The sequence below is a fragment of the Magnolia sinica genome, chromosome 6 (assembly GCF_029962835.1).
Source record: "Magnolia sinica isolate HGM2019 chromosome 6, MsV1, whole genome shotgun sequence".
Lineage (NCBI taxonomy): Eukaryota > Viridiplantae > Streptophyta > Magnoliopsida > Magnoliales > Magnoliaceae > Magnolia > Magnolia sinica.
This window is the reverse complement of record NC_080578.1, coordinates 950,712-958,800: the sequence shown is the minus strand read 5'-3', so window position 1 is coordinate 958,800 and position 8,089 is coordinate 950,712.

The following is an 8,089-nucleotide window of genomic DNA, read 5'->3' as shown; positions in this document are numbered from 1 at the left end:
TGCATGTTTGATTGCGAACCATTTTTTTTATGTCCACCGTCACTTTAATGACCACAGATCAGATCGATAGGAACGTTTAGTAAGTGTGATTTTTCAGATACGAACCATCCATGCTTGGGTCCTGCATATGGGTGGACCAGATTTTCGCATCATCCTGCCACTCGAACTGTAAAGAAATGCTAAAGCCCTGCGGGTCCATCGTATCATCTCCCTCTACTTGTTGCAATTCACAACTATTAAAGTAATCACAAGTTGCATCAAGAGCCTCAAATTGTTTTGACCTAAAAAGGCCAGACAACGTTCCAATCACGAAATTATATTTACAATGTGGTGGTAGGTTGTTTGGCAGTCACATCATCATCCATTTAAATTGAGAAATGGGTTTTCTGTATAGATAGTTGTAGGATTAATTTAGGGAATATAATTTACTGATTATGAACACCGTCAAGACTAACTTGAGAGTCCGATTTCAACTGTACTACTGTCTGAAGTGGAATACACGAGGCCGACACATGAGCATTTGGTCTGATGATTTTATTTTCGTGTTCTTAATACATTCAAACTGAAGAAGACGTAATCATTAATTAATGTTCGTTTTCCATCTTCTTTAGTTAATCGTAGATGGTATCGAGGAATCTTGTCAGTTAAACAAAAGCATATGCTTTTTAAAATCTTTTCTTCAATTGACATTGACAACGGAGAGTCCTAAACAATGGATTTGCTAAGAGAGCTACAGGGAGTTGGGTAGAAATTGACCTTTTGAAAGATACTATATGTAGCTACATTTCTTTGACTTTAGAGCTTTTATATTGGATGCACAATACAACTGAAATGCAATTGTTGATTTATTTTAAAATTGAAATAACTAAATTATAGTATCCATTTTAGTATTTAATGGAATTTTGTGCTTTCATTACTACTCTCAATCTGTATAAAGGAGAATGGCTGTATCCGTAGTCGATGTGAAATTTTTTTCCATGATGAAAACTTTCATCATGGTTACTAGCAATATGATACTTTAAAAGAGTGGAATGACTATCCTTGTATTAATAAGGCCTTTGAGCTTCAAATTGCAAGTACATTACTTTCAGCTTGTGTTAGCTTGGACTTTATAAACTGCAATTTGAGGGCTATTTATTTTTGTGAGTTACTTTTGATTAAACTGAGTGATGTCAGGTCAATTCACTTGTGCATTCAAACACAACCTAATCAGTTTGATATGTTCTTGTTCATGTGCTTATTAGCATGGGGACCTTAGAAAGGTTTCAACGGTGGGTGGTGGGTCTACTAGAGCTTTGGATCTACCTCATTCTTTGGATTATGTCCTAAAATGATCTCTTGATGCAGACATGAATGTGATGAGGCTGATCACCCTCTTCCTCAAGGATAATTACTCTGAATCCACGGAGCTTATCTGGACTCCTCATAGAGACTTTTCAAATCCATGGGGAGAAACAAGGAAAATAGAAAATAAATTCTATAAAATTCATAATTTGATTGATTGATAATAAAAATGAATTTACAACCTTTAAATAGGGATGACAAGCTTTGGAAAAAGTTTCGGAATTAAACTACAACTAAAACTTGCTAAAATTCGTAACTTACTATAAATAGTAAACTTATTATATTTATAGGAAGTGTCCTATGTGGCTTAACCATGTTTTTCTCCTAATTTTTCTAAACACCTTTCATGTTGGACGCTACTCTTAACGTCTTGAAAAGTGACAATCAAACCAAAACTTACTCAAACGAGTAAAAACATAAATAAATAGAAAATTGGACCACTGATTTGATGGAATCTTGCAAATTCTGTGTAGTCAACCCAACATATGGTTGGCTAAAGTAGCTAGTCTTACTTCAAAATCATATATGATATGTCGAGTAACTTATTCCGATTTGCTAGATATGTCTATTTTAAGGTTCTTCTTGGTAATGAAAGTGTCCGCAATCCGCTCTACATCATCTCTCTAAATAAATGTGCGGTGTGGATACAACACACACATCATCATGGGCCCACATAACTTGGTGATGTCACTTCATTCTACTCAACCTGTTAGTAGCTAATCGACATCCCTTGGGACCCTTCGCCTGCATGCATGCCACAAAAATAAGCAGATCTACTCATCAGGTGGGGCATACTGTTATGAGAAAAATGGGCAGTTACAAAGAATATCACCTGCAATCTATATTCAACCGAAATACGTGGCCCCCCTTAGGAATGGACAAGGTCGTGGTCACATAGAATTTCATGTGGTACAAACCATGAATTACACACGTGTGCCCTCTAAAAATTCTCCTCACTGTATTCTCAAAATGCATCTTTCCAGGATGGATAGAAAAAAAAATGCATGCTATGTTGTAGCAGAGTTGGTGAGCAACAATCTTCAGCCATCTAGAGGTCATGCGTGGGAATCTCAACGCACATTTCAAAATGGAATTTTGAAAAATCCAATTTTATGGTGCTTACGAATACACGGCCAGCGTCTTTAGAACGGCAGGAGATAACGTGCGTACCAACTCTGCGTGCTCCGGTGCGCACTGAAGCCGTGCTTAAAAGTAACTAAGCCATTTTTTTAACTTGGAAATTCTCGTAACATGTTTGCGTTATGCGAAAAATTATGGCCTATGCTTTTATGACACTCGTTGTAGCAAAAATTACAAAATTGCCACGTACCACTGCATGTTTCGGGGTATCGGGGACAAATCCCATTCTCAGGCATTTCTGGCTTAAGACTTTCTCCTCTGATTTTTCATTCTTTTTTTTTTTTTTGGTTGAGATTATCGGCAAAACTCTTACTAAAATAAAATAAAATAAAAATATAGCTGAATTAATAAAGGAATTTTTACCACAAAATTGCTCAGAAATTAAGATTTTACCTATAATGCCTCCACCAACCTAAATGCTAAGGAGGAGCTTTTGTGAGTGGTAAAATTACCATAATGTCTATTAAATACTTTTTTCTCTCTGGGTAAGTGGTAAAGTGGAGAATTATGGGGCCCATATGGTATTTATATGATATCCGAGCCGTTTAATAGATGTAATCCATTACAATGTTTAAAAGAACTAAAATTTTGGTCAATGTAAACATAAGGTGAGCCACGTCACAAAAGAATAATATACGGCACTTAAAAACATCAAAATGCACGTTTAAGTGATTGGATTAAAACGTTTTTGGATTTTTCAGTAAAAATCCCATTAATAAATGAGAAATGCTGCAATGCTTTTACGAGCATTGTAAGTGTTGACCGGTGGCAAGGAAGAAATGGATATGAAACAAATACACTTGTATCTTGATTTTTATGTTGTCTACTGAGTGTTTGGTAAAATACTTGTAAATCGATGTTGCTGCTTTATATTCCATGAAAAATTGAAGGTGCACTCCATATATTTAAGAAAATGCCTTAGAGGCTTGATCTTGGCTCGAACTAGCCTGAGCTACTGATCGAACCGAGCCGAACTAGTGGCTGAGCCGAGTCGAGCTGTGCCAAACTTGACTCGGTTCGACTCATGTACACATCTATCTAGGGATAATAGACAATTTAGATTGATCTATAAGGCTGTCCAAGTGAAAACTTGAAGCACTGTAATTTTTAGTGCTCTTTGAAGCATACCTCCATAAATAGAGGATTTTTTTTTTAATTTTTAAATTTTTTTTGTTTGCAAGATTCTTATGTAATTGTGATATTAACAAATAATGCCTTAACTAATAGTTACTTAAGGGACGTGCCTTTTGGAGGGATGAAAGGATCAAAATCCTTTATTTATTCCTTTTCCTTTAATATGAGTAAAGTTGAAATTTTTTGGGCAAGGTGTGTGTATGACATCCAACCAATCCAACAAATGCAACCCATCATGATGATCATACGAAGAAAAAAATCTAGAAAAACTAATCAAAATGTGGACCACACTATAAAAGACAATGTACACCACCCTAAAACTGAGTAGTTTTGTGGCCCTTTTTAATCTTCAGCTTCCTATAATTTCACATGATCAAATTGTATGCCTATAAAAAAACGAATTTTGGATAAAAAGGAAAAGGTAATGAAGATTATTTTGAGTGGGATACTTGTTTTACATTGTATCTATTTTCTGTTAAGTGGAGCCCATTTCAAAAGCATATTTCATAATGACATTATATATAACTTACCTTCAAATTGTTAGATTTGTATTGCGGAATTGGAGGATCGTCTATGCATCAATAAAAGAGATTCAACACAATAATTTTAAGGCATGTCTAATTGGGAAGACATCCCGATGTCTCGATATCGTTGACATGAATCTTGATCTTCTGCACCTTACACTCTTAGGAGAACCTTTAATGGGATTAGGGTTTTCTTGCTTGTATTGGTAAGGGGACCAACATATCTATTTATAGAAAAGAGGGTTAGAAGCTTACCTATCACACTTTTCACCTCTAGGGTCTCTATAACGTATGTTTCCATATCAGGCTTAATAACTGTGTATAGAGATCACGGTTCAAGCGTCTCACCCCAAACATATTTAAAATGATCACAAATATATTGGGGTTCACTGAATCTCTCAATCTGAATAATCCAATGGTCGGATTTAAACTGATGATCATGTGTAGTCCACCTAATGGAGTCTTACACAAATTTCATTTGGCTGCATTGTTATACAACCAACCAATAAGAAGATACCCTGTGTCACCTTATCTCAAACACTCCTTATACTTGTTTACAGGGAATTTCTTAATACGATTCTTATTAATGCTTTACTTTAACTAGTAATGCATCCAAATCAAGGGTCACACACCAACATATTACTCTTTTATACTATGGTATGATGATACCTTTTCCATTATCCATGGCACTTATACCATGATCAATGACTACTTGATAACTTGATTTGGGCCATCTAACAAAAACATCTAAATTCATGTGTAGCCCAACTAATGATTAGAATGACCAAAATTTTGGGTCATCTCATCATCATGGTGAGGTTCATATGTTGAATAGTTGGGCATCATAAACATACCATGTGGACCCCACAGTTTCCAACATGTCACTTTTTAAAGAAAAAAAGAGGAATGACATTTTGATAATTTCTTCCCTTTAGAAAGCACCTCTGGGGCACTTCGATGAGCTGATGTGCTATTTGGTGAAATAAAAACTCGAAAGGAATTTAAGGGTAAAACATTCCTTAACTATATAGTTATAAATTAAATTAGTTAAAATCTTACATGATTTTTGTACTAATATCTGTATAATTCCCTGATAAAATTACAGAATTAAAAACTGCTGAGATTTTGAAAATCTTATGATATTATCGCAATAACATCGACTGTGTGGGTGTAAAGGATTTTCAAAATCTCAGCGATATTTGTCACTTGGTTCAGATAAGAATACTTGCGTACCTCTAAACGCCTAGTATTATGAAGTGAAACGAAAGTAGACACAACCATAAGAGTTTGTAAGTACAATATTTACAATATTGCCAAGGATATTATCCTTGCCATTGCTGACAACTATATAATCCAGCTCTAGATGAAGCATCGGCAGCAGCATATGCTTCCTTGAAGATATTCACAGAGGCCCGACTCTAAATCATCAAGAATTCTGTAGTGGAACTCAAACCTATTAGCCATGGTTCCAACCGACTTGGTCGTGAGTCAAGTCCTGGGGTGACTGGGCCTAGACAGGACGAATCACCCATATGTTTTTAATGCTGACTCGTGGTGTTGAACTGGGTCTGACTCGATCAAGTCCGAGTCGACTCAGACTACCAATCAATCTTTGCTAGTAACCCATGAAGTCCCATGTGAAAGAAGAAACAATGTATTAGATAGATATACTAGGACATGTTCTGCTACCACAGAGCATTGAAAGAAAACCATGAGCCTTATGGGAACTGAGTTTCACCAAAACATGTTAATGGCTACTGAGTTTAAAACAAACATGCTATGTTACTGAAATTCAACTAAGGGAGCATTCACAAAACAAGACTAACTCACTCAACAACCATCGTAGTCGATGATGCCCGGGCAGAATCTATTCTTAATAATGCTCAACCAATTTACTAAAATAAAGCCTGCTCGCTCCCTCCACGTGTAGCCAGGGACGTTATAACAGGGTCTATTTTGAATAAGAGTCCAGATATTTACTAAATAAAACTTCACCAGACCTCTGTTTCTGTCTGCTAATAATAGCAAACTCTGAGATTCTCACACTAGCTTAATTGAGTAAAAATACAAACCATGCATAGCACGTGTAAACCATGATGGGAAATATAGATCACCTGAAAAATCTCCTAATTATAGGTAATAATGAAACCTTTCTGTGGGTAGAACCTCGATAATCATGCTACGGGGTGGTGGGATCCAGGTGGAGCCGGGCGCACCAGACAGCCTTAGTGAGTGAGAGTGTGACCAAGAAAAAAAAACCGTCACAAGGCCGTTATTTTCTAAGTAATAATGGAATAATTTCTCAGTAATAACAGATTACCATGATCTTTATTTTCTCTTCCAAATAGATTAGCTTTTCAATGTAGATTGTAATGGTGTTGGATTAATGGCAAATGATTGTAATTAGTGGTAAATGGATGCACATGGGAAAAAAGAGTCATTTGTTTCATGGTAAAATGTGGTAATTGAAAATGGAATGCAGCAAAATAGTGTGAATTGGGTCTCCATTCATGGCTCGGGAGTAGACTCGCAAGAGTTTCAACATGAGAACATATATCGAGTGCCCATGTGGTGTAAGTCGGTGTGTGTAAAAAAATATTGGCTTGAATTGGAATCCTTTCAAATGGTTGAGAATCATATGCAAATGTTAGAAATGGTCCGGTTTTTTAAAATGGGCATTTTTATGACCTTATAATTTTATTTTTTAAAATTTTTTACTAGAGGATATATTTCAATGAGCTTACAATAATTAATTCGTCAAACGTCAGGTATACTAATTTGAGGTATAAAAACTGATTTTACTTAATGTATTCTAATTACATGCATCAAAACATAAATTTTAAATTCCGAAGTATTCTAATTATAGAAATTCAAACACAACTAAAGATTCCAATTCACATTGATTCTATTTACCATGTCATTTGGATTCTAATTTATTTAAATTACGAGCATCCAAATTAGCCCTAATGTTACCACGCGTATTGTTATTCAAGTCTGATAAGTAAATGGTTTTAAACATGGTGCGAAAACTTGTTCACTTGACTTGGAACAATCGAGTGTGACTCAATCATGACTTGACAATTCTCATCAAACTGACTCATTGACTCGGTAGACTCAGCATGACTCGGGTGGAATAACTTGCTTAGTCATATGCTTTTCTTTTCTTTTCATTTTTTTAAAAATAAAAGCTAAAAGAAACTATATATGGATCTCCCGACTCACATCCTCAACTAATCAAGTCCATAATTACTGGGTCGAATGATTGAGTTGACTCGACCAAGCAGGACATCGAGTTAAGTTTTGGGTCATTGAACTATGGTTTTAAAGGTAGAAATAGTTCTACTGAATCGAGTTGAATCGGCCCAGCCGAACGAGCCATGAGCAAAATCCGTTTTTCTTGGATCGGATGAAATGTGATTGTGTTGAGTCGACTCGACCGAGTTGAGTTTTGGAGTTTCCAAACTGCTAGCAAGTTCGTCTCACTATTGGTGTCATCTTCGTAATTTTTGCAGTAAAACATGTCCCAAGGTTTAATCCTTCTGTTCTAGTTTTTATCGTTTTAAGACACATTTACACTGGAGACGTTTGGTCAATGGCACATGTTTTTAATTGTCTTATCTCTCTAAAACGCTCGTTCGAAGGCAATTACAAAAAGACTAAATGATACAGTGGGCTGCGTGTATTAAAGGCTTTCCATGCACCTAAATTGCATTTGGACTGCTTGGTATCCACATCACTTATCTGGACCGTCCATTAGATCCATTACATTATTGATACGCTTCCCTGAAAACATCATACTGATCGGATGATCGAAAACTGTATTCAGTGGCATTAAAAATGGATGGACAAGATTGTTGAAGAGGACAGGTTGGATTCATAGACGCTTAGGACCATCAGATTGAAGCGATTTTTGTAGAGAAGTAAAGGAAGGGTGGACTGAACCTAAT